Raw genomic sequence first — 26,958 nt, 5'->3', positions numbered from 1 at the left:
TTAAATATCAGTTGTGCATAGCGTTTTACAAAAAGTTGATGATGATCTTGGAGATAATTGCAAAGGAAAATTGAGATAACTACCAAAACATTACGTGTGAAACGACAGGACAGAACTTTGAACCCACAAAGAAACAAAGGTATGAAATATTGCCTCGTCATGGGGGGTTGATAATTGTAGTAAGTGTTCCTAATTTTCGTAAAGAAATGTATATTATGGGAGTCACACGTGAGATTTAGTGTATATACGTTTCATATTGTGCATATATACGGGGTTAAAAAGTGGAATGAGTATGATTATAAACTCGTGTGTCCTATAATCAGATAATTTTTGAACAAGCTTTGATTAGACAGGTGAAAAACAACATCAGATCCTTTTTTTAATATATTCTCACGTCTGAATATCAGCTTCTCCCCTCTGGCCAACATTTCAGGGCTCCCAGGTGTAGATCCCAAATTGAAACAAATATTAATTTGTTACCCAGTTAAACAGTTAATAGAAGTGAGTGACCAGGGTAAATAAAGGTGGGTCAGTGTAAACTGTTTATTCTGGACCAGACTTCGTCATGTGTGATATGTCATGACTTCTTATATTAAGTTTTATCTTTATATTTAGTTCTACATGTGTAATAGATGTGTCCATAAAAAGGTTTCTCCAGGGGAAAATCAAGTTGGTTTTAAAACCGTGTTTCCTTTTTAGGGTACGTTTGCATTCCAAGTGTGGGGTTTTTGCCTTTTTATCATATTTTGGATGTGAATCCGTGGTATTTTTGCTGAGACAAGTTGCTTTTCTTATACGCGGAGGGATCTGCTCGTGAGATGTCCGCTTGGTCCATTTCTGAGCTCAGTATAAGGTGTAGAAAGCATGACTGTCATCATAACCCGCCTCTCACCCAGGTGTGGAATAATGTTGTGACTATTGCTTCAGCAATAACATGCTGATTGCATGTTTATAGATGGGTATAACAGAGATCTCAACTACTGAGGGGCCTTATTAATAAAGTCTCCACAGCCGAAGCGCTGTGTCTCTTTTCAGCTGGCGATAAACCTTTCCTCGATCCTTTGCGGACTTGTTAAACTGTTCATGATCAGAATAAAAAACGCTCACGCTAATACACAAGCACCCGTGTCTCGCCAAAGCTGACAAATAAACAGACGGACAAGCCGCACTGCACGTGTGAACAGGGGAATGAGCGAGCGAGCGGGGATAGGGCGCCTCCTGCGCTTAAAAGCTTACAGCACCTGGTATTCCCAGGCGGTCTCCATCCAAGTACTAACCAGGCCCATCCCTGTTTAGCTTCCGAGATCAGACGAGATCAGGCGTGCTCAAGGGGGTGTGGCCGTAAGCGAGAGCAAGGCTCGCTGGCACCCTTCTTATTGAGAGGACAGCTCCGTCACCTCTTTTACGACGCTGCTTTTTTTCCCTTGCGTTTTTCTCTTCTTCCCACGTTCTCTCTCTTCACTGCCTTCGTCCCCGCTCTATTTCACTTCAGCCTTTCACTCTTGCTTCCTTCCAATGAGGACGGGGCTGCGGGAGAAAGGGCGCTATAGAGGATCGCTGTGGAGAGCTGCTGCTGTGCTTTGACATCTGAGCTCTGTGGAAAACGATCTCAATACAATTCTGATAAACGCGACTCTCCGAACGCCAGCCGAACAAGTCTCCACAGCCGAAGCGCTGTGTCTCTTTTCAGCTGGCGATAAACCTTTCCTCGATCCTTTGCGGACTTGTTAAACTGTTCATGATCAGAATAAAAAACGCTCACGCTAATACACAAGCACCCGTGTCTCGCCAAAGCTGACAAATAAACAGACGGACAAGCCGCACTGCACGTGTGAACAGGGGAATGAGCGAGCGAGCGGGGATAGGGCGCCTCCTGCGCTTAAAAGCTTACAGCACCTGGTATTCCCAGGCGGTCTACCATCCAAGTACTAACCAGGCCCATCCCTGTTTAGCTTCCGAGATCAGACGAGATCAGGCGTGCTCAAGGGGGTGTGGCCGTAAGCGAGAGCAAGGCTCGCTGGCACCCTTCTTATTGAGAGGACAGCTCCGTCACCTCTTTTACGACGCTGCTTTTTTTCCCTTGCGTTTTTCTCTTCTTCCCACGTTCTCTCTCTTCACTGCCTTCGTCCCCGCTCTATTTCACTTCAGCCTTTCACTCTTGCTTCCTTCCAATGAGGACGGAGCTGCGGGAGAAAGGGCGCTATAGAGGATCGCTGTGGAGAGCTGCTGCTGTGCTTTGACATCTGAGCTCTGTGGAAAACGATCTCAATACAATTCTGAAAAACGCGACTCTCCGAACGCCAGCCGAACAAGTCTTTAAGTGGAAATCTAATAAGTAAATTGATTCTTAAAATGTAGAGAGCTTTGCAAAGAAATATATTGGGGCTTTTAGATAATATATTTCAAGGATGTAATTGCTGTGCTACAGTACGTGCAGAATTTTAGAAAACAGTGCGTCAACAAAGTACACTGTTTAGGTTTCTTTAGAAGACAATGTACCAAAACAATATATGCTGTCTGGGTCGTTAGAATTAGCTGAAAGTAACTGATAAGCTTTGAATAACATATCTAGTGCTTCTTCTTTCGCTTTTTGATGTAATCTGTTTTCTCTTAGGGAAAGTGGAAGTTTTAGAATGGACAAAGCGCTGAGCTTTTTTACAGCGCAACGTCTTATGAAAACCCTGTACTGCTTGTAACAGATTGAGTCTCTGGTTGCTCCCAATATTGAAATAAAGACCTTACTCAGGTGAGAACTCTCTCTTGTGGCTTCCTTGATAGTTATATTTCCATGACACCGGTTTTAATGTCTGTAGATTGTATCTTATTTTTATTTTTTGTTTTGTTTCATGTTCATATTATGTGTTTTCACCCAGTTGACTCCAGTTAATAACAGTTCACCCAGTTAATAGCCACTTTTTATGCGCGAAAAACGGGTGATCTTTCTATCTCGTGATCAGCTTAGTATCTTTCTGTAAGTTTTTTTCTTCTTAATTAAACGTTTAAAATACATGAATTTCATAAAGACAACACACGTTTCGAACAGAAAAAAATCATATTCTGTTCTCTTCCTGGTATGTATAACAGATCAGTAGGTCTTATTTTCCCAATTGCTTTTTTCCACTGTATTTATCATAATGGCTAGCCAATGTCCTCTCTTAGCTAGGTAATGTTACTTGTGGATGTGCTTCTGCGTTGCGTAGAAGCACATGTATCCATAGAAAGTGTATTATACTACTATTTGAGCTACAGTACATAAAAATAATTATATCGTTATTAATTTCTTTAGGTACGTGATTCCATATTATATTCCCTATTAATCAAATTCTAAAAGTATGCTTTTGTTTACTCCGATAACGAGCACATTCACAGAAAATGTGAATATCTTATGACTTTTCACAAAGTATATAAAGTTAAGATGGTCAGAAGGAGCATGTAAAAACGTTTCCGAAACGTGGTAAAATCTTACTACATGTAAGACTTTGATGCTTAAAATGTTAAGGAAGAAAGTGGAATACTGGTGTGTATTTTTTCTTTAAACTACCAATACCAGCCATATACAGTTTACACTATATGTTTATGTTCCTAAATTAATATAGTTTATGGTGGTGTATCGTGGTTGTAGAGGTTTGATGGGTTTACTGAGACAATTATTAATTGTAGCAGTAATCACGAGGTTGTTCGTTGTGGCTTTTAGAAAATCAATCGTCAGAACAACTAACAACGCACACACACGGGTTCAATACACGAGATACATTTATTAACATAAATTGTGCACCAAACATATACTAGTCTGCCTGGATACGAGCGGCAGACCTTACTGTGAGGGTTATCAATATACAAGGTATATAATCTCGAAGAGATGCAAACACAAAGATACACAACAGAGAATATATGTCAATATATATCATTCGGTTACCAAATCGCTAATCAGTGTTATTACCCACTGTTACTCTAAACTCGGACGTAAATACATTACTCATGAATTAAATTGATAACAACTTTTTTTGAGGTACAACTGAATTCTCGAGACAGAATGTAGAACATGGGGTTTACTTATCCACTGTGTATGGATTTGGAATCTCCCGGCACGAACACCAAACCAGCTGACAAGCTCTGTTGCAGCCTCTGTTCCAGCAGTTGTCCAATGGGCGTTGTCCCGGCGTCCTCTGGCTACCAGTCTGAATCCATCAAGAAGACAGGAATTTTAATATCGCACTGCCGTCTTGTGTACAAAATATTTGTTCAGCTCTAACGTCTGTGTGCGTTGACAAGGCATCTCAAAAGGAGGTATAAAATAAGAAAATGATCCTTTCTGTTACCATTCCTGTGGTTGGAGCATTGTTTCACCCTTTTACGTTCTACAATATTTACAGACAAGGTTTTATCACTGGAGTTGTACAGAACAAGTGTGCATCAGTCCATGAAAATCATCAGTACTGCTGTTTTTCTATGCATAGTTTAATCAAGAGCACTTAAAAGATCCAAAAGATGGATTGTGGTCTGTGAGCACCTGCACATCTTCAAAAGTTCTCTATGTCAGGGGTGTAGCTTAGTGGTAGAGTGCTTGTCTTACATGTATGAGGTCCCAGGTTCAATCCCTAGCATCTTCAAGTGCTTTATGTTACTGTGCTCACATCGCAGTCTTCTGTCGAGTGAGAACTCTTTGCTCGTGTTCATAGAGAGCCAGGTTTACACAATTAAACTTGAAGTGCTACAGTGTTCTCTGCAGTTTTAGATGTACCTCCAAAGCATTTAGTTCTGTTAACTACCAAAGAATGTGAACTAATTTAAAGTCACATTCAGGAAATCCAGAGAACGTCTTCACACTTGTCGTGGCTGTTGCAGAAAAACCTCACCCGGGATTTCCTGAGAGATCATTCACCGAGCGAGTCCTCCCTCTGGATTCCGCACTGAGCTGAAAGCTGCGCGAATTTCTCACTGCGTGTCCTGTACTGTGTAGCACAGTGACAAGAACGCCTTGAGTTTTTTTCCGTATGTGAAGGAAAATGCAAAAGAGCATGAAAAGTGTTGATGGTATAAAATATCCATGGTACAACTCGAGAAAGAACTGACGGACAAAACAATGACATTTGATGATTACAAGAGAAACACAACCATCCGAACATGGGCTTGGATCCTGAACGCTTGTGTTAAAAGACAAAGCAAAGGATATAACCTGTAAATGTCTTCATGTCTTACAGTTTATGAAATAACACAATTTCTTCCTTTCTTAATAATTTCTTACTATTGATAGATGCTTTTTTGAATTTTAACAGAATCACAATTACAGACATTTGGGGTTAAACTGTTATTCACATATTCTAACGAAGAGAAACGTTAGTGTCTTCCGGTATGTGAGCCCATTTCTCAAATAAGAAAAGAATAAGTTATATAAATTGAATTATTCTATTTTGTAGGCTTGCATAGTCTTATTCATATTTCAGTTAAACCTTTTCTTCTGTAGTAATTTCACTTGATATTATATTAGTCCTGATTTACAATTTTTGGACATGGTTCATCTTAAATAATTTGTAATTAGTTTCAGTTTTGGAAAATCGGGCCCAGAAGCTACTAAAACTGGTAATGTTTGCATAATGTGTAATGCAATAGTAGCATTTTGGGTGGGAAAACAAAAGGTATTTCTTGGTATGAATCCCAACACTTCATAAGCGGTGTTCGAGGATTTCTCGCTTCAGATAAAGCTGTCAATACATCACAGATTTTTACTCAATCAATATCAGCAGTGTTATCGCTACCGAACACAAAATATAGATCCTGGCAATACTTCGTGAGATCTTCGTAAGAAAATCCAAAAAAGTACAGAAGCAATAAACGCTTTTTTTGGATCAAGAAGAGGATAATTATGAGACTCAAAATATCCCTGTCTTTTCTTTTTTCGAGGACAAATGGATTATTGAGGTGTAAAGATGGGTTCAAAACCAAAATCATCTGCTATTGCTGCTGTTTCTTTGATAGTTTCTTCAAATCCTTCAATTGATCATTGATTTAGAGGAATAATATTATACAAATTGTGGTTTTCTGTGAATTGCCAATTTTATTGTAATTACATCTTCGTTTACAGATGTCTTGCATGTATCACAAGGTATAATAGTCGCCGTGTGTCCTCAGCTAAAATGTTTTAAAAAGTACGACAAAAGTACAATATGCTTAACAACATTTATGGTTATATCTATATTAAAATGAAGGTAAATATACCAAGATATTAAAAAACAATTGTACAGTCCTAATCTCATAATGCTTGTGAAGTTTTCCAATAAATCCGAACTGTAATTTTGAAATATTATTGCTGAGAATGCGAAGAGAATACAAAGATCAAAATCAATGAGTGAAAATACAAAAGTAGTTCATTAAACTGAGTTTCTTCCCTGAAATGATTTGATTTGCTTGCAAAGTACTAAGCAGCTTTGAACGGATCACGGGAATCAAATATACAGATGGGTTCAGAGTGTGCTTTCCAACTTTTGTGTAACATTTTCCTTTGATAGGGCAGAGTTGTCTTCACAATCTGGGTTACATAAAAAGGAGTGACGTCAGTACAAAACAGCTTTCCTTCTTGGGGAACAACGGTTGTGTTCCATATTTCTAACTATTTTGGTTTCAAGATCTCAATTTAGTGTGAAACATAAAACCACCCTTTTGGTTAACAACCGAGCCACAAAGACTCATGTACATCTTAACACTCCTCGGTCTCAGTGAAAGTAATACACTCCGTAAAATTTCCAGAGATTCATTTATTTTTAAAGGAAAATCACCAACAGCGGCCGAGATCTACTGGAGTTTTTCATTCTATACTGCGATTTCTGAAGGGTACCCTGTGAAAATATGAGTTTTGACGAGAAGGGATGGACATATAAGGCTTGGGGAATTAAACTTTAAGGTGAAGACTGCGGGTTCAGTTGACTCCGATATACTTTGAAAATTAACTTCGGGATTTAGAGTCAGACATGCTACCGTTGCACCATGGGGTACTTAATTAAAAAAAATAGAAAAACAGTCAGTGTTCCTGGATCTGTTATCAAGAACAACACCTGCACAAGAGCTGCGCAGGAAGAATAAAATATGGTCTGAGATGAAGAGACTCTCTTCGGAAGAGCGGCGCTCTTCACAGGAGAATTTTTTGTGAAGCTGATTTGTCTCCTTTGGGGAATTCAAAACAGCTGAGAGCTGTGACCTTGTGGCACAAAGGTAGCATGTCTGACTCCACATCAGAAGGCTGTGTGTTCAAATTATGTCGAGGTCTGCTTTTAGTTTTTCAGGTTCTGCTCGTCCTGAACACGGAATTCACACCATGTAGTTGAGTTCTATCTGTACACCACATAGATAATCTAAACAAAATAGAGCCCTACTGGACATACAGTTAGGATCTCCCACAGCGAATACCCTTGAACACAAGAGAGAAGGCACAGTTCACATCTGCAAAACATCACATCCGTCTTTAGAGACAGCTACATCAGAGAATGGAATCCCGGAAGTTTCAAATAATTTCTTTTAATACAGGTTCAAGCAAACCTGAAAGTTAGGGAGTTTCTGGACACTTTTGTTTTATTAAAAAGTGTCTGAAGCCTGAAAATGTAATTTGAAAAAAAAAAAACGCTATTGGACATTAGCAGGTACTTTTTGTAACGATTTGCTATTTCATGCTGGAAAACAAAGGAAACAGACCCAATGTTTGCTTTCAGGTGCGGTTCATTACATAATAGACATCTATTACTGAGGAGCTTGAATAAAATTTACATGAGCCAGGTAGAAGTCGAACCTACAATCTTATGATCCAACATCAGATGCGTTATTTATTAAACTGCTGGTATTTCACATAACCTGAATTCCCCAATAGTGTGCTCAGCGTTGCTACTAGTAATATACCGCCCCGTCTAAAATTTCAAAGTGAGAAACGTGTGTTTTCTGATTTTTTATGAGTTTTAAAATATAATCTCTTTAAATCAGACAAAGGCTTTATGTTCCGCACTGAAATTCCAATTGATTGAGAATTCAAAGAAAGACTGTTTTCTTCCACAACACCGTATAATTATCACATCCACCAGACTCTCCAACTTCTCCAGACCTTGCTGGGTGAGCATTCGCTCCGATAAATTAGGTCACGTATCATGTTAAATCACTTCTTCTCAACACAACATTTCCTGGTACACGTTTTCTCTATGAAAAAAAGACATTTTTCCCTTGCATGATTTCTCATTTTTTATCAAAGCGTACAGAAAGAAAAAAGAAGAAGAAATAGTGTTGCAAAAGAACTCTGTCGCCCTTGGGAAATGTCAAACGCATTGGACATGAAAAATGCCCAATAAAAGCCATTTCTCTTCGTTTCTTAGTGTCGGGGCTGCTACTGTATGTAAAAGAGGCAATTTGCTCTGAGAGCAGGTTCAACACTTTCTGAACGCAGATGTCTCAGAGCAGTGTGTCCAAGTAGCTGGAAAAGGTGACAGTCATCCTGTCACCGTAGCCTAGTTGGTTAAAGCGCTTCTCAATTAAACAAAAGAACCTATGCTCAAATCCCAGCTGTGTATTTCTTCCTATCTTGTAGTACAGAACGTACCATTTTGGGCAATCACAAAGGGCTTGACTTCGTTAAATGCATGTGTTCATTTCCTTTCTGGAAAACTTGTTTTTGATTAAATTCACACAGCTTGCGAAACATGAAATTCAGTTTTTGGTTATCAGTGCAGAAGAAATATTACCGGCTGGCAAAAAGAACGGTAAGATATTTTTTTTTTGATTCGAGAAAATACTCCACCAGTCAGTCTCTGTGGCACAATCGGTTAGCATGTTCGGCTGTTATCCAAAAGGTTGGTGGTTCAAGTCCACCCAGGGTCGGGTTTCTTTTGCGATGTAAACATTGTTTTCGCATCGGTCGATTGGATTTCTCAGCTAAATCACAGCCATTTTAATATTTGTAGGAAATGCGATTGTTCAACACGTGTCAAAAATGTCCAATAATGCCCAACATCGCAACTCCCCAGAAAACCATATTCACCCAAGAAAAATGATCGTCGAATCATCATTTATACTCCCGTCACATCCTCTGCTGAAATATTTTAAAAATACAATGCAGATTTGTTTGAGAACTTGACAAGCATTGTTTTGTTAGCACTGTGCAGTTGGATTTTGATATTTTGACATATTTACCTTAATTTTAAACTGTAAATACTGTACAATCTATTGTAATTGTGTTGTAATATTAAAATATGTTAGCTGAGGATGCAAAGGGGTGAAAGGGAAAGGTCAGAGGGTACAGTAACAACAAGGTTAGGATTGGTGGAGGTGGTAGGGGTGTTGATGGTTTTTCTCTGTAGAGGATGATTGAGTTTTTTATCGTTCTCTGAAGTGAGAAACTGGAAGAGTTGGGAGTTGAGAGATCTGATGAGGTTAGTTATAAAAGGAAGTTGATGTGGAGCTGTTAGCTGTAAGAATTCCTTAATGTCTTTGATGTTGTCATCAAAGATAAACTGCAGTAAGCAAAGATAAAAAGAAAATTATCTTTGCATACTGCCCTGTCTTTCTAACAACTGAAGAAGGCATGGAATAACCTTTTACTTGTTCCTTTGCAGCCTACGCATGCCGACGCAGCTACAGTATAGTTCTGCAAGTCCATCTAAAATAACTTTGTTAATATATGCAGGTGATAAATTAACGTGTCTGAGTATCTTTTCCAGCTTTACTGAATTACATCAACTTGCCCACCGAGGATTAGCGTACCTCCGTTGCCCGAGTAACGTGACGCCTGTGAATGACGTGTAAAGAGCGCATTCTATACCTAGTGGAGACGGACAACGTTTCCAGCGCTGGGTTTCAGGGGCTTTCCCAACCTCTCCTCGACCTTTAAACGCCTTACATAGTAAATTTACATTATCCTGTAATATGAATTTCCCTAACAGAAAAAAAAAATGTAACAGAAGAAACTCTCGTAAGGTTAAATTCCCCCCCCCCCACGATTACAACCTCCGATTAAACTGCTGCCTGGCCGGTGTACGCGTCGCCAGTCCGCTCCGGCTCCGCAGGAGACGGGCTGTCAAACCCGAGACGGGAATCCGGGTCCGGGCTGCCCCACGGGTGAGTGAACCGCCGTCCTCTCCGGGCTTAGTCCGGACGGAAGCTCAGTAGTACCTAGTGCCCTGTTCACTAACTGCTTTAGGGTACGAGAGGTCGGCAGTGACTAAACACTCCGCCTGCAGGGAGAGGGACGGGACGGAGACGGTTATTCTCTTCTGGCAGTTTATTTTAACTGTCACATTTCCACCGTCTCTCTCTCTCTTTCATTTTCGTCCTGCTCTCTCCCGTTTCCTCGTCACATGGCCGCCGCATGGCCAGTCAGAGAACAAGGAAACGCGTGTATCATCATCGTAAACCTGTTCAGAGACGGAAGTAGAGAGCTCTCTTTAACTTAAAAATATTTTAAACTGCATAACCGAATAAAACAATGACAACGGCCCAGGGCATAAACGCGCACCAGTTTCTGACGCGTAGGCGGACTTCAGAGGCGCCTGACTCCTTTTGTCGTTGAACCGACTTCTGTCTTCATTACTTCGGAGTTTCACTCCTACTTCGTATCAGAAATAAATAACTTTCCACACGACTTTACAGGAAGCTGGAAACAACAGGTTCGAGAAGTGATATTTACATGTCTCTATATATAATACTTTCCGTACAAATAAAAGGTATAGATGTCTGGGGGAGGCTCAGTGGTTGTTATTCCTGCCCTGGGATCAGTTCAGAACCTGGGGTGCTGTCTGTGTGGAGTTCTGAACTGTGTTTGTGGGGGTTTCCTCCTGGTGCTCCAGTTTCCTCCCAGTCCAGAGACAGGCTGGGGGGTTAATTGACTTCTTGGTGTGTGTGTATATGCGTGTGTCCTGTGATGGACTGGTGCTCCGTCCAGGGTGTGTGTGTGTCCTGTGATGGACTGGTGCCCTGTCCAGGGTGTGTGTGTGTATGTGTGTGTCCTGTGATGGACTGGTGTCCTGTCCAGGGTGTGTGAGTGTGTGTGTCCTGTGATGGACTGGTGCCCTGTCTAGGGTGTGTGTGTATGTCCTGTGATGGACTGGTGCCCCGTCCAGGGTGTGTGTGTGTCCTGTGATGGACTGGTGCCCTGTCCAGGGTATGTGTATGTGTGTGTCCTGTGATGGACTGGTGTCCTGTCCAGGGTGTGTGAGTGTGTGTGTCCTGTGATGGACTGGTGCCCTGTCTAGGGTGTGTGTGTATGTCGTGTGATGGACTGGTGCCCCGTCCAGGGTGTGTGTGTGTCCTGTGATGGACTGGTGCCCTGTCCAGGGTGTGTGTATGTGTGTGTCCTGTGATGGACTGGTGTCCTGTCCAGGGTGTGTGAGTGTGTGTGTCCTGTGATGGACTGGTGTCCTGTCCAGGGTGTGTGTGTGTGTGTGTGTGTGTCCTGTGATGGACTGGTGTCCTGTCCAGGGTGTGTGAGTGTGTGTGTCCTGTGATGGACTGGTGTCCTGTCCAGGATGTGTGTGTGTCCTGTGATGGACTGGTGCCCTGTCCAGGGTGTGTGTATGTGTGTGTCCTGTGATGGACTGGTGTCCCGTCCAGGGTGTGTGAGTGTGTGTGTCCTGTGATGGACTGGTGTCCTGTCCAGGGTGTGTGTGTGTGTGTGTGTGTGTGTGTGTGTGTGTGTGTGTGTGTGTGTGTGTGTCCTGTGATGGACTGGTGTCCTGTCCAGGGTGTGTGAGTGTGTGTGTCCTGTGATGGACTGCTGTCCTGTCCAGGGTGAACCCTGCCTTGTGCCTGTTGCTTGCTGGGATAGACTCCAGCTCCCCCCTGTGACCCTGGACTGGATACAGCTGTTAGAAAATGGATGTCACTGTCCCCGGTCTCTTTGTGTGTGTCAGTGTCCCCGGTCTCTCTATGTGTGTCACTGTCCCCAGTCTCTGTGTGTGTGTGTCACTGTCCTTGGTCTCTCTGTGTGTGTCACTGTCCCTGGTCTCTCTGTCTGTGTCAGTGTCCTCGGTCTCTCTCTCCAGATGCGCTCCAGAGGTGGCAAGGCTGTAGACTGGAGGATGATGGGAGTGTGGCTCTGTTTGATCACTACAGCTTCAATGGACAAGACTTCCTGTCCTTTGAGGTGGACAACATGACCTGGAGAGCAAGTTCCCTGGAGGCAGAGGGCACTCAAAGGGACTGGAACCAGAACAAGATTAAAAACCAGTATACCAGATTCTTCCTGGAGACTGACTGTATGGAAACACTGAAGAGATTCCTGCAGTACAGAAAGAAACACAAAAACCACACAAAGGTGAGACAGAGAGATATCAGATACAATATGAGACAAATGCACCTAGAAGCTCTACACAAGAAGTTCCCCCATGTGCAGAGGAGTGGGTGGCACAGTGCAGTTTCTGGGGTGCTGTCTGTGTGGAGTTTGCATGTTCACCTCATGTTTGTGTGGGTTTCCTTCCACTTGCTGGTGGGTAAATTGGCTTATGGGAAATTGGCTCGTGTGTGAGTGTGTGTCTGTGTCTGTGTGAATGTGAAGCTTGTGTGATCCTGTGTGAATATGACGTGTCTGCAGTGCTCCAGTTCTACTGTGATCTCCTTTCTTAGCCTGAGGAACAGACAAAGAGAAAATGTGTTTGATTTGTATAATTGTCTAATACTGACATGTTTTGGTTGTAAAGGTTTGCAGAAAGGAGCCACAGAATATTTTGTCTGTGCAGCGATGTCGCCTCACCTTGCACAGTGTCCACACTAATTCTCAGTGTGTTAACATTGCTTCCGGTCTCCCTCTCAGTCTCTCCTCAGGTGTTTGTCTCTTCCGAGCATCTGGGAGACACACAGAGCTGTTCCCTGTCCTGTCTGGTCACTGGGGCTTCAGTCCTAGAGTCATAGAGGTCAGTTTGTCCAGGCCTGGAGAGACCGAGGGAGAGGACGTGTGGTCCAGTGGGCTCAGACCCAATGGAGACAGCTGAGGAAGAGTGTGGAGATCTGAGAGAGTAAGATCGAGGAATACAGCTGTACTGTCACTCATCACAGCTCCAACCACAGCGTCACGCTGAGCTGGGGTAAGTGTCTGGAGCAGATCAGTGTGTGTTATACTATATCACACACGGGGGTGAGAGTGGAGCAGATCAGTGTGTATTATACTGTATCACATACAGGGGTGATACAGGAGCAGATCAGTGTGTATTATACTATATCACACACGGGTGAGTCTGGAGCAGATCAGTGTGTATTATACTGTATCACACACTGGGGTGAGTCTGGAGCAGATCAGTGTGTATTATACTGTATCACACACAGGTGAGTCTGGAGCAGATCAGTGTGTATTATACTGTATCACACACTAGGGTGATAACAGAGTCACATTATTTTTGTTATGCAGCAGGTAACGTCTGAAACTTTTCTTGTCTCTATAACAGATTATGCCGCATGTCTGAACTCTAACCACCTGGATTCCAGACTGCATGTCAGGGTGATTCTGGCACTTCTGTGTGTGATGGCAGCAGGGGCTGTAGTCATCTTGCACCAGAAGAAGCTGTGCTGTGTGCCATTTTTACCACTGTCTTCACAAAGTCTTTTCACAGACCCCAGCTTGCTCTCCATGAGACACACAGACAGGGAGAGAAGCTGGGGGTCAGAGTGCAGGGTCAGCCATTGTACAGCACCCCTGGAGCAGTTGGGGTTAAGGGCCTTGCTCAGGGGCCCAAAGGAGTAGGATTCCTCTGCCGGCCGCAGATTTTTAAAAAAGATTTTAAGATTTTTAAAGTACGCAGGCTGGATAGCCAGTAGCCATATCACCCTGCAACTAGCAACTGGTCAGTACTTGGATGGGAGACCTCCTGGGAAAGCTGAGGTACTGCTGGGAGAGGTGTTAGTGTGGCCAGCAGGGGGCGCTCACCCTGCAGTCTGTGTGGGTCCTAATGCCCCAGTATAGTGATGGGGACACTAGACTGTAAACAGGCGCCGTCCTTCGGATGAGACGTAAAACCGAGGTCCTGACTCTCTGTTGTCATCAACAATCCCAGGGTGTTTCTCGAAAAGGGTAGGGGTGTTTCCCCAGTGTCCTGGTCTAATCCCCCCCTGGTCTTTACCAGTCACAGCCTCCTAATTATCCCCATCTCTGAACTGGCTTCATCCCTCTGCTCTCCTCCCCACTGAGAGCTGCTGTGTGCTGAGCGGACTGGAGTATCATCCAGGTGGGGCTGGAGGGGATCCCCATTAACCTGTAAAGTGCTTTGAGTGGAGTGTCCAGAAAAGCACTATATAAATTTAAGGGATTATTATTAATTTTTATTATTAAGCTGTTTAAGATGGCAACACACTTCAGGCGCATGGAACATGAATGCTGGACACGAATATTAATAAGCTTCCAATGACAACACCACAGAGCAAGAACACGTTTGAGCTGAAAGATGTATATTTCACATTGAAACCGCAGGAAGTCTGATTACAGAGTAATTATGTGGTGAATGTTTCTACCACCCTGGGGGTGTCAAAGCATGGTGTTGTAGTCCTAGATGGTGATGCATTTTTTAAAACTCTGTTTGCTTTTGGACATCCACTTTGTAGGAAGAGATTTAGTTCGAGTTTGCTTTTTATTTTATTTTATAGAAATTGGCCTGTCTCATTATTGTCCAGTGCTTCAGGTTAAGGAGCTAGAATTGTGTTAAGGAGCCTCTGAGACTCCTTATTTGATATATATGGAGTACCCGGGGGACAGCTCTGTGGCTCAGTGGTTTTGCTTGGCTGCCTCGTACTGCAGAGGCACCCGGGTTCAATTCCAGACCCAGAGTGCTGTCGGGGTGGAGTCTGCATATTCTTCCGTGTGTGTGTGTCCCTTATTGGACTAGCAGGGTACACCACTATCCATCCTGGATGCATGCACATGATCTCACAAAAGACTTGAACGCGGGTGCCTTGTGCTTCCATTGGATGACAGAGGAGCTACGACCACGATGATTACACAGTACCTAGTTTGGATGATGTCTTACGCTCATGAAAGTCGACTGCAGTTCCAGATATTGAGCAGGTATATTCAAGATTTATACAACCCTGACAGCCTCGATCCTTTCTTGACAGCCTTGTTAGGAGCAAAGGCAATTACTGCTATGTTTAATTACTCTGGTGACCGACACAAAGCTGCATGGTCACTATAATCCACTATTTATTCCATACATGCCAGCGTGATTAAGTAGCACTATAACCCTGAGTATGCACAGATATATACAGTATGTCTCCTTCAAGAAGTTCCTTGAAGTATGTTCCTTTTAAATCATTAATACTACACTTTCTTATATTGATTTAATGAAATGGTCTGAGACACATGTTTGAAAAGTTTAAAATAGGCATGAGGGCGTTATCTACAATACAGTATTTCTAAATGTAAGAATGTGAGAGTTGTGTGGACCTTATCTTTTTTTTACCTTGTTTAGTCTTTTTTTTGGTCAAGTGCAATTGTATTACAGTATGTAGCCCCTGACGGTGTTATTGGTGTTATATGTTATATGTACTCTTGTTTGTACGGTATAAATTTTTGCTGTTGCAATAAAAAAAAACGAAAGTCGTGCATAGCAACGGTCACTAAGGAAGTGCGGCTTAATCCCGGAATTCCGGTGTCCGTGCAGTAGAGGGAGACACTCCCTCCGCTCTCACAGTGGATCAGCTGTCACCCTGCTCACAAGGGGGTGGAGGGGATCCCCATTAACCTGTAAAGAGCTTTGAGTGGAGAGTCCACAAAAGCGCTATATAAGTGTAAGCAATTATTATTATTTATAACAAATCAAATTACTTAAGAACATATGAAACGTTAATGATACCAATAGACAATTCAGCTTATTAGAGCTCAGTGTTTGTTCTGTACACATGTACTTATAATACATGGAATAATTTACAAAGATCCCACTACGTCCCCCTGTGTAGAATAGATGTTCATAATCTGTTTAGTCTATTGTTAGTCTCTAAACTGTCAAAATTGAAAATCTGACGTTTAATCATATTCCACTTACTGTAAGTCCACCTGTTCTGATCTGTGGTTTCAATGTCATCAACCATCAACTAACCAACCATTTTTATTCTCCTTAAAACTTTTGAAATCCAACTTTTGAGCAGCTGGTCAGAAAGTCAAGTTGCCCAGTAAGGCTGATCGAATGTTCCCTTCCAAACATACGTGAAAGGAAAAATACACCAGTGATTGCCAAAGCAAACAATTCTCAAAAAGTATTTCCTTGGACCTGAATACTACTACTACATTTAAATGTGATAATATATATATATATTCATTAAACAACTCTCAATGCATTTTCACTGTACTGAGACCAGACCTTGATGTTTAAACAGAGAACCACTCATAGAGAAAATATTATACTATATCCATATATATTGAACCTTAATATAAATGCTACAGTATTTGAAGCTTGCATTATTCTTAGACGTCGGTCTGTCGCCAGTGGCCAGTCGCCAGTGTTTCACAGAGGAATCCTGTGCAGACTGATCCTCCGACACTCAGTCTCCCATAGGGTGGCACTGCCCTGTGGAGCAAAGACATCACCGATGAAGTTCCTGGCGTTCAGAATCCGCATCGCCAAGGCTGTGCTGCTTAAGCATCTCACCATCTTCCTCCTCGTCTTTCGAGAACACCACGCCATTGTCCTCCTGGCCCCAGCGCAGGCTGGTGTTGCCCAGCTCGGTGTGCCTGGACAGCTCTCTCGTCACCTGTGGAGGGGACAGTACCACAGCAGCCCGGGTCAGAAATCAGGGCCCGGTACGTCTTCCTGAACGAGAGCCGCGGTCTTGTCGCGGCAGGGAGGACGCGATCGCCGGGCGAAACAGGGAAGCAGCAGCAGACAGCGCCTGTGGTGGGTGATAGTGGTCTGTAGTGGGAGGTGGCAGCTGGAGTGAGCGCTCTGGAAAACGTGGGACGTAGTGGGATTCAAAGTTGCAGAACGAAGCAGGGAGGCAGCCAGAGAGGTGACGTCGAAAGCAAGCAAAGCCCGGAGCCGATAGATACCCAAGCGAAGCAGCTAAGAGACGAGGTCGAGGCGAGAAATCTTGGACGCCAAGGAGCAAACACAAGGGCAATCCAAGAGCAAGGTCGAGGGAAACGGGGTCAAAGAATCAAGGAAAACTTGACTAAGGAACACAAAGGCTCAAGCCTGAACTCCATAACACTGAGCGAGTGGAGGGCTGACTGTGAGCAGGTGGAACTGATCTTCCACCCGATTGCACTGTCACGGCAACCAGGTGACTGACAGGTGGCCACGTTGGTTGCTGTGGTTACTCGGAAGGGTCTTTGAGCAATCCAACGTGAGCAGGCATGATACAATAAACAAAGCCAGCAAGGGAAAGGTCAGCGCTTCGATATAACTGCAACTATGATCTCCAGTATTCTCTCTCTTATATTCTAGTTTAAAGCCCTTATTAACTCTATAACTCTACCCTGCACTTTTGGGCCTATTCATATCCTCCCTTAATTCAAAATGCCAAAAGGAAGATAATAGTAATTTCTTCTGTTTGTTTTGTATTGCGTTTATTAATCACTTCCACTCCCCAGTTTATAAATACTCCCAGTCTGTCCACAGCTCTGCGCTAATCTTCTCTTGCTCCCCTCCCTCCATCCTATCTTGACCCTTGCAACTGCCTCCCTGGCTCATTCTTCACAAATGATTTCCCCAGCCAGGTGAGGTAACACTACAATAATAAGTACACTATCCCTTTATATTCATCTGATTGTTTCCTGAATTCCTAAAATGCTGCTTTTTAACCAAAGAAAATCCCCAATAATGATTCATATTGGTAGGAACCCACTGCGTGCAATGTGTGACAACCATTATGATTGAGTGTATTTCTGATTTCTGTATAACAAAGCAATGTGTGGCTCATTATGCATAGCATTGACTGGATGATCTTTTTTGTCTACTGCAGCTCCAACAGTATGATTTGCTTAGTTTCTTCTTTACGAGGAGCCTGGAATATCGCAAGCCACCTATGCACACTGACACAATCTAGTAGTCGATTTCCTATACCTGGACCAGAAGCCACTCTTTAACATCTGGGTCATTAGGATTCACTTCCGAGTCCATTAATATCCTTACTTTCAGCACCACTCTCTTCCCTGTGGAGGAAAGGATGAAAACAGCATAGAAGACAAAAAAAGAGGCAAACCCCATTCTGAAGTAGCATTAAGTGATTCACCCTGCCTGGTCTGAGGGACAGTTATATGGTCAAGGACGTCAAAACATCACTTACAATATTACAAAAGACTGGTGCTCTGAAGGTGGCTCCAGAGTCTATCCCAGCAAGCAACAGGTGCAAGGCAGGGTTAACCCTGGCAGTAATGCCAGTCCGTCACAGGGCACACACCACAGCTCATTTTCCCAGGAGCCGATTCAAAACCTACCAGCATGTCTTCGTACTGCAGGAGAAAACCCACGCAAAGACAAGGAGAACATTCAAACTCCATGCAGACAACAGCCCAGATACTGAACCCAGAGCTCAGGCACTACGAGGCAGCAATGCTAACCACTGCACGGAGTGCACCCTGGGACCGACTCTGGGCCACCACAAGTGCGAACTGGACAAGCGGTCGTTGAATAGCAAAGTGCAGGCGACGTTCCCTGCAAGGTTACCCCCATAAGGCTGTCGAAGTGGCACCGCGATAACTTACCACTGTAGCAGAAGAAAGCGTAGGTGGTGTTGCAATTATAGTCATTCCAGGAGCCTCTCGCACTCCCCTGAAGATTCACGGCGCCACAGCTCTCGATGCCGCCATAATTGTTGGGCTCGCCCACGTGCCAGGGGCGGAAAGTGGAGACGTCCCCATCGGACCACTTCCAGGGCTCGGTGAACAGTCCGATCCAGACCTCCCTGCCTCCGGCCGTAACTCTTACTAACTCATTCTCGCTCTGGCTCCTCACCCGGGTCAGGTCGGTGTAATGTTCTCTGCAAAACGTCAGGGCTTCTGTCCAGTTCTTGGCCTCAGCCACCAGGAAGTATTGATCGGCTGCGCCTTCCCCCCCTGAAGAAGTGAACCCCAGTCAGTAGTCGGGTTGAGGGTCGCGGAGCAGCCTCGGCAAGCAACAGGCAGGATACCACCTGGATGGGACGCCAGTCCACTGCACGGAGGCACAAGCACTGCATACAGTCACACCAGGGCCAAACATTCCCAGCAGCCAATTCACTCACCAGAGCGTCTTTGGACTGTGGGAGGACACTGGAGCACCTGGAGGAAACCCCCACGCACAAGGGGAGAACATGCAAACTCCACCTCGCCACCCCAGGATTTGAACCCAGGGCCCCGGTGCCGCCATCCCATCAGCCCAAGAGCCACTCAAAGGATTCAATTCTGAGAACAATGGGGAATTTCATAAGGAGGAATTACTCGTAATCCCAAGCCCCCCCCTCCCTCCACCACCTTCACATGCAGTAGTCGCGTGAGAAAGACCGTAAAAGGCCGTAAAAGACTCAGGGGCCATTTACCTTGATAGCAAACGGAATAGCTCGTGAAACTGCAAGGGCGATCTGCCCACAACCCGCCGCCGACCATCGCCACGCAGTTCTCCTTGCCGCCGTAGTTGTTTGGTTCTCCCACACGCCAGCTGGTAAAAGCAGACCTCCCCACGCCGTAGAGGTAGCCCCCCCCGAGGGACCACTGCCACAGGTCCCAGACATAGTACAGGCCGGTCCAGGCGCAGCCCGTGACCGGCTCGGCGGTGGCAAGGAGCTGCTCCAGGTCGGCTGGCCCACTCACGGTAGCCATGTCCGTGTACTGGCCCCTGCAGTACGCCCGAGCCCCCGCCTACGTCCTGCGCTTGCTCACGAAGTGGTAGCAGTGAGGCGAGACCAACGCCCAGAGGCCTGAAACACAGGAGGCAGGGTTGAGGCTTAGGAGCAGGGGTGACCAGCTCGCGATGCCTGGCCAAGCCTGCGCACGACGTGCCAACGCGTCGGAGAAGCAAATCCGGTCGGGGAATGGCCCGGCACTTCTCAACCCGACATTTGTGGCTGTCGTTTTGAGTGGTTTTGTCTTCCCTGGGGGAGGATTTCAAATGGGTCTGCCAATGCACTGTGAAGTGGCACAGGGGCTTTAGGACTGCAGTTTCTCAGCGTTGGGACGCTGGGTTCAGCTCTGCTTCTGGTCTGGTTTGTATATTCGACACTGTGCTCACGCTGGGTTTCCTCTAGGGTGCTCCAGTCTGCTCCCCAGTCGAAAGGCATGCTGGTATGTTCACTGACGTCTGGGAGAGTTAGTGCCAGTGTGATGGAGTACCACTCCTTGTGCCTGCTGTTTACTGGAATAAGCTCTGGCTGTCCCACCACCCTGAACTGCATGAGGTGGAACAGGTGGGAGGATGGAATATCATATAATCAAGAGCACCGCTGATATCAAAGTCAGGCGGAACGATTAATTGGCAAAAAGCAACGGCATCAACAAGACCAGATGATAATCAGTCTAAGATGGCGCCGTGTTAGTGGCAGCCTGCTACAGCAGGTCTGTGTCTTTTTGTTGTCTTTTTGTTTCTTTCAGTTAGTTAATGCTAGTGTGTTAGTGTTTTTTCTTCATACCTTTGCCGGCAACTAGATTTGCGATCACAACATGATGGATACTAGAAAGCTGACATGCTTTTTCTTGTTTTTTCTGATACTCGGACCTCTGTTTCTATCGGGTTGCAATGCCGATAGCTACAGAGGCATTGTCTACACGCATGACCAGCTGATCGCGCTAGCGCGTCCGGCTCTACTCACTGGAGAGAAGCCATTGGTGCCGGAGGAGCTGAGGAGGAGAAGCCGAGGCTGTAGGGCTGGTGCGACGCAAAAGGCGAAGAGAAGGAGATTTAAACCCTACCTTCCTTCGATCATCATGGGAAATGTGCGGTCCTTAGTGAACAAGATGGACGAACTGGGAGCATTGGTGAGAAGCCAGAGGGAGTATCGTGAATGCAGTATCATGTGTTTCACCGAGACGTGGCTGCAGGAACTTATTCCGGACTCGAACGTTACCATCGGCGGCTTTCAGACGGTGCGGGCGGACAGAAACACCGAGAGTGGTAAGAGGAAAGGAGGGGGGCTCGCGGTGCTTGTCAACAACAGATGGTGGACATACTCATTTTAAGGAGCGCGTCTGTAACCCGGACACCGCGGGAGTTTACATGCGCCATCTTTGTTGTTGTTTACATTCCACCTACGGCAAACGCAGAGGTAGCGTGTGACGTCATAAACACAGTCACAGCCAGTCTACAAACAAAGCACCCAAGCGCTTTTATAGCTATTTCAGGGGACTTTAACCACGTATCTATTTCCACCACTTTGCCTACTTTCCACCAATTTGTTAAGTGCCCGACCAGAGAAAACAAAAAACGGGACTTATTATATGCCAATGCTAAGGATGCATATAGTTCCACAGCCCTTCCCCCCCTTGGCAGATCAGATCACAACCTTGTCTTGCTTACACCACTATACAAGCCTATTGTCCAGCGTCAACCTGCAACCATGAGGACTGTGAGGAGATGGTCTCAAGAGGCTATGGAGGATCTACGTGGTGCTTTGGAGGCCACCGACTGGGATGTGCTGTGCGAACCACATGGGGACGACATAGACAGCATGGTGGACTGTGTCACTGACTACATTAACTTCTCCGTAGACAACACCATCCCCACCAAAGACGTACACTGCTTTTCCAATAACAAACCCTGGATCACCAGCGACTTGAAGGCTCTTCTGAATGACAAGAAGAGAGCCTTTAGGAGGGGGGATAAGGAAGAGGTCAAGCGTGTACAGAGGGAGCTAAAGCAGAAGTTAAGAGAGAGCAAGGACGCCTACAGGAGGAAAGTAGAGGACAAGCTGCAAAGGAATAGGGTAAGGGATGTATGGATCAGCATGAGAGAGATCACTGGCTTCAAACAGGCTGGGGGTGCAACAGAGGGGAACCTGGAGATGGCCAACGAGTTGAACCAGTTCTTTAACAGGTTTGATTCTGGGTGCTCTGTGGCTCAACACCCATCCCCCCACAGCCACACGCTCCCTAACCCTTCACAGCTGCGACTGCCTAACACCTCCTCCATCCCCCCACAAACATGGCCGCCTACAGCTACAACCCCCGACAGCTACTCACCCACCCATCCCCCACAGCTGCCACTCCAACACCTCCGCCATTAACACCTGCAGCACTGAAAGCCCTATGAGCACCATCCCCCAGGCCAGGCTGACCATCACAGCTGACCAGGTGAAGAAGGAGCTGAAGAGGCTGCACCAGGGTAAGGCCACAGGGCCAGATAACATCTGTCCCAGAGTTCTGAGGGCCTGTGTTGATCAGCTGAGCGGAGTGCTCCAGCGACTATTCAACCTGACCCTGCGCTTGGAGAGTGTCCCGGTGCTCTGGAAGACATGCCTGGTCCCGGTACGAAAGAAAGGGCGCCCCTCTGTCCTCAACGACTACAGACCAGTTGAACTGACTTCTCACGTCATGAAGACACTGGAGAGGTTGGTCTTATCCCACCTGAGACCCCTTGGTCAGCTCATCACTGGACACCCTACAGTTCGCCTACCAGCCTAGTGTTGGTGTGGAGGATGTGATCATCTACATGCTGCAAAGGGCCTACTCACACCTGGACAGGGCTGGCAACACTGTAAGGATCATGTTTTTAGACTTCTCCAGTGCCTTCAATTCCATCCAGCCCTTACTTCTAAGGAGGAAGCTGGAGGATATGCAAGTCGATGCCTCCATGACCTCGTGGATCACTGACTACCTGACAGGCAGACCACAGTCTGTGAGACTTCAGAACTGTGTGTCTGAACAGGTAGTGAGTAACACAGGGGCACCTCAAGGGACAGTTCTTTCTCCATTCCTCTTCACTCTCTATACTTCGGACTTTGAACTTCGGGTTGAACCACTTGGAACTAAATGTAACAAAGACAAAGGAACTGGTGGTAGATTTCAGGAGGAAAAAGGTCAAACCTACTCCTATCTACATCCATGGGAGTGGCGTGGAGATGGTGGACTCGTACAAGTACCTGGGAGTGCACATCGACGATAGACTGGAATGGTCTAAGAACATCGAGGCCATCTATAAGAAGGGACAGAGCCGGCTTTACTTCTTGAGGAGGCTCAGGTCCTTCAATGTATGTAGTAAGATGCTACATTTGTTCTATCAGTCGGTGGTGGCGAGCGCCATTTTCTACGCAGTGGTATGCTTGGGCCCTGGGATTAGAGCTGTGGATTCTAAAAGGCAGAACAAGCTCATCAGGAGAGCAAGCTCTGTCATTGGGTCTGACCTGGACCCCTTGGAGGTAGTAGCTGAGAGGAGAATGGTGTCCAAACTAGAGGCCATCATGGACAACATCTCCCATCCCCTCTATGACAGGCTTGTAGAAATGAAGAGCATGTTCAGCAATAGACTGATTCATCCACGGTGCGACAGGGAGCGCTACAGGAGGTCATTCTTGCCTTCTGCCATAAGACTGTACAACGCATCCACCTTGCGTCTGGGCAGAGGCAACATTGACAGTGACCTGTTTCTGGACTGAACGCATCTACACATCTACTGCTACATCTGTCCTCTTCTTTTCTTTTCCCGTTTACAACCGTTTTTTGTGCAATATATGCCAGGGACCCGTGCAATACATTTATATTTATATCTATATCTATATTTAGATCTATATTTATTTTCATATGTGTGCTACGATTTTTCTGCGTACTGTTCTGTTCTAGTTTGTTCTTTGTGTGTCCGGACTGTGAGTAACTCTTTTAGTGCACCCCTCACTGTACTGATTGTATTGTATGTATTGTATTATTATTTTTATTATTATTGTATCATTCGTTACACTGTGGCTGTGTTGTCTGTGTAAAGCTGCTGTTGCGCTGCACTTTCCCTCACGGGATCAATAAAGTATCTATCTAAGGAGGTACAACCTCCGAGTTGGTAGGCTGGTGGCCACAGGTTCTTTGATGAGCAATCGGCCCCCTGGTCATTTCTGTACTTTGCTCAGATCCAGATGAGCGGACCAGTCCAGACTGCAGACGATCGCAGGTGATACAGCGGGATTAGCGGAGGCCGAGAAGCGGGCAGCAAATGAAATTCAAATGATTTAAATCAAAAACACCTGACAGATCATGTCTAAGTGTGGGGTTCTGGCGTGCCGGCAGGAAAAACAAACTTTCAATGCAAAACTCAGGGAGGATACTCGGGGAAAAGACAGGTGTTTATGCTGATGCGTCGTTTGCATCCTCGAAACAATGTGAGCGAGCCATAAGCCACAGGCACAAGGCAGGACAGATGAATGACTATGTTAACACAGGGACACCAGCCTATTGCAGGGCACAGATATGCCCACACTCACACCAGGGCCAATTTTCCCAGAAGCCAATTAACCCACCAGCATGGCTTTGGACTATGGGAAGAAACCGGGGCAAACCTATAAGAAACGCACATGAACTGGAGGCACATACCAACTCCAGACAGCAGACAGCAGAACTGAATCCAGGGTGCAACCACTCCAGTCATTGGTGAGCCAAGTGCTTATGAGACTTTAGCCATCTTGATCCTGCAGAAAGAGACTGTGTCCCCAACAGAAAAAAGTCTTGAACAGTCTCCTCACAAAGCACATAAGTAAAGGAAAGGCTGTGGAAATATGAAGATAACATGGAATGAAGGGCCAATCCTGGCCACAGAGCTCTGATATTCACTTTTGAGACTATAAGACTGTTATTCACTGTTGAGACTTTAGACTGCTAAATAGCCAACCTGCAGCTCCTTTAGCAAATCACCTGTAATGGCTACATGGACACACAGTTTTCACTGTATTCAGCATAACTGCACTACTTGTATATATTGCATACACCATGGACACATAGCAGCTCTACTCATATTGAGTTTTATTCCATTTAAAAAAATGTAACCTCAATTTTGTGATTTTGTGAATTTTGTGATTTCTGTGATTCTTGTGGTTTTTGTGAGCTCGCAGAAAAAGACAATTCATTGCCAGCAACTACTGCTGCTGCATGCCATTTTGTTGTGCATCTGATAAATAAACTTTGATTTGATTTGATTTGATTTCTGAGCCTGGAGGGCTTTTGTATCTTTTAATCTTTATTCCATCCTAGGCTCTTAATACCTGGATTTGGACCAGGACTGAGACCTCCAGATTTAGAAGCATCTTGAACCTTTCCCAGTGGGTTTTAAAGGGAGCCTGCAAATACTCAAAGGGCATATTGATGTCCTTTCCTGGACTCTTAATGGTTTGAATACACTCTAAATGCAATTAGACTCAATTGGCACTGTTATAAGGCTCTCACTCATAAATTTACCTGTCACACTCCAGGACCAGGAGTAAATAACAGTGCTTTGATCAATTAATAAAGGCCTGGATCACCTGGACTATGATCGATTAAACAGGTGGTCTGTTCAATAAAGTAACTAAGGGATCATTGGGAGCAAACATCAATAAAACTGGCGATTCAGGGTGACCTGTAAGATTTACTAGACCTGAGCTCTCCCTGGGTCAGGATCAGAGAGCCCTGCACTGACTGGACCAGAGTCATAGAGCCCTGGACTAACTGGACTGGTGGCACAGATCCCTGGAATGACTGGACCAGAGTCACAGACCCCTGGACTGACTGGACCAGAGACACAGACCCCTGGACTGACTGGACCAGAGACACAGACTCCTAGACTAACTGGAACAGAGTCACAGACCCCTGGACTGACTGGACCGGGGACACAGACCCCTGAACTAACTGGACCAGAGTCACAGATCCCTGGACTAATTGAACCGGGGTCACGGACCTCCTTGACTGACTGGACCAGAGGTCACAGACCGCCTGGACTAACTGGACCGGGGACACAGACCCCTGGACTGACTGTATTGGGACTGATTGTAAGCTCCAGCCCTTTCAACACCGAAGTTCAGAGGTCTTTTCATCTTCCATCTCTGCCGGTCCATTTTGGAAAGGAGAGAAAAAGCCCACATGAGGAGATTACAATACATATACTGTATATAATCATTTTTTTAAAACCAGCCATAAATTAACCTTGGCAAATTGTCTATAACCGTTCACTGGTTTTTTTTTTTCCCTATGACACTATATAAATTTGTGACCAATTCTAAATAAAATTAACAAGTAGGCAGGAGCAAACAGTGTATTTGAATGAAGCTGCACACATATTTCTTTGCCTCTTTACTGGAGAACTCCGAAAAGGTCGATCGTGCGCCCCAGGAAAAACCTTACAGGCCATCATGGACATCTCCCATCTTTCCCTCTAAGACATGCTTGGGAGAATGAAGAGCACATTCAGCGACAGGCTGATCCACCCGCGGTGGGACAGGGGGTGCTACAGGTGGTCATTCGTGCCTTCTGCCATCAGACTGTACCACTCATCCACTGTGTGTCTGGGCAGGAGCAGCACTGACACTGACCTGGTTTTGGACTAAACAGTAAACTCTCTGCTTCCCTCAGTTTTTTTTTCCCCGTTTACAACTGTTTTTTGTGCAATACATGCCAGGGACAATATATTTATATTGTGCAATACAACTTTTTTGTGTACTGTTCCGGCTTGCTCTTTGTATATTCTGGACTGTGAGCGACTCTTCTTAGCGCACTTCTCACTGACTGGACTGATTGGATTGTGTTTTTGTATTGTTGTATCATTTCATTACACTGTTGCTGTGATGACTGTGCTGCTGTCGCACTGCAATTTCCCTTCACGGGATCAATAAAGTATCTGTCGATAAGTAACCGTCGTTGTGTTTCAGATAGTTACAGAGAGCTGGTGACACAGTTCTGTTCACATACTGGGGCTGCCCTCCCATCTATACAGGACATTGATGACAGATGGTGCCTAAGGAAAGCTCTAAGCATCATCAAAGACCCCCACAGACCCCAGCTACAGACTGTATGACCCTCTACCATCTGGAAAACTGTACCGGAGCATTTGGCCCCAGGCTACTAGACTCAGAAACAGTTTTTACCACTGCACTATCAAA

The 26,958-nt window shown here is 45.1% G+C and overlaps 1 long non-coding RNA gene, 1 other non-coding gene and 1 pseudogene across 2 annotated transcripts; 1 reads left to right on the top strand and 2 right to left on the bottom strand.

Annotated features, from left to right (window-relative positions):
• Positions 1–1,229: 1,229 nt before the first annotated feature.
• On the bottom strand, positions 1,230–1,347 carry LOC138217837 (5S ribosomal RNA; annotated as a pseudogene).
• Positions 1,348–1,884: 537 nt separating this feature from the next.
• On the bottom strand, positions 1,885–2,003 carry LOC138216361 (5S ribosomal RNA). Its single transcript, XR_011180073.1, has one exon. It is a non-coding gene; the product is annotated as a 5S ribosomal RNA (ribosomal RNA).
• A 7,796-nt stretch (positions 2,004–9,799) lies between these two features.
• On the top strand, positions 9,800–16,130 carry LOC138242867 (uncharacterized). The gene is made up of 4 exons (XR_011191732.1): positions 9,800–10,086; positions 12,009–12,280; positions 12,776–13,046; positions 13,404–16,130. It is a non-coding gene; the product is annotated as an uncharacterized lncRNA (long non-coding RNA).
• Positions 16,131–26,958: the final 10,828 nt, after the last annotated feature.

This window comes from Lepisosteus oculatus, chromosome 14 (genome assembly GCF_040954835.1).
Source record: "Lepisosteus oculatus isolate fLepOcu1 chromosome 14, fLepOcu1.hap2, whole genome shotgun sequence".
NCBI classification, from domain to species: Eukaryota; Metazoa; Chordata; class Actinopteri; order Semionotiformes; family Lepisosteidae; genus Lepisosteus; species Lepisosteus oculatus.
Note: the sequence above shows the minus strand (reverse complement) of the source record. Positions and strands in the feature narration are given on the sequence as shown.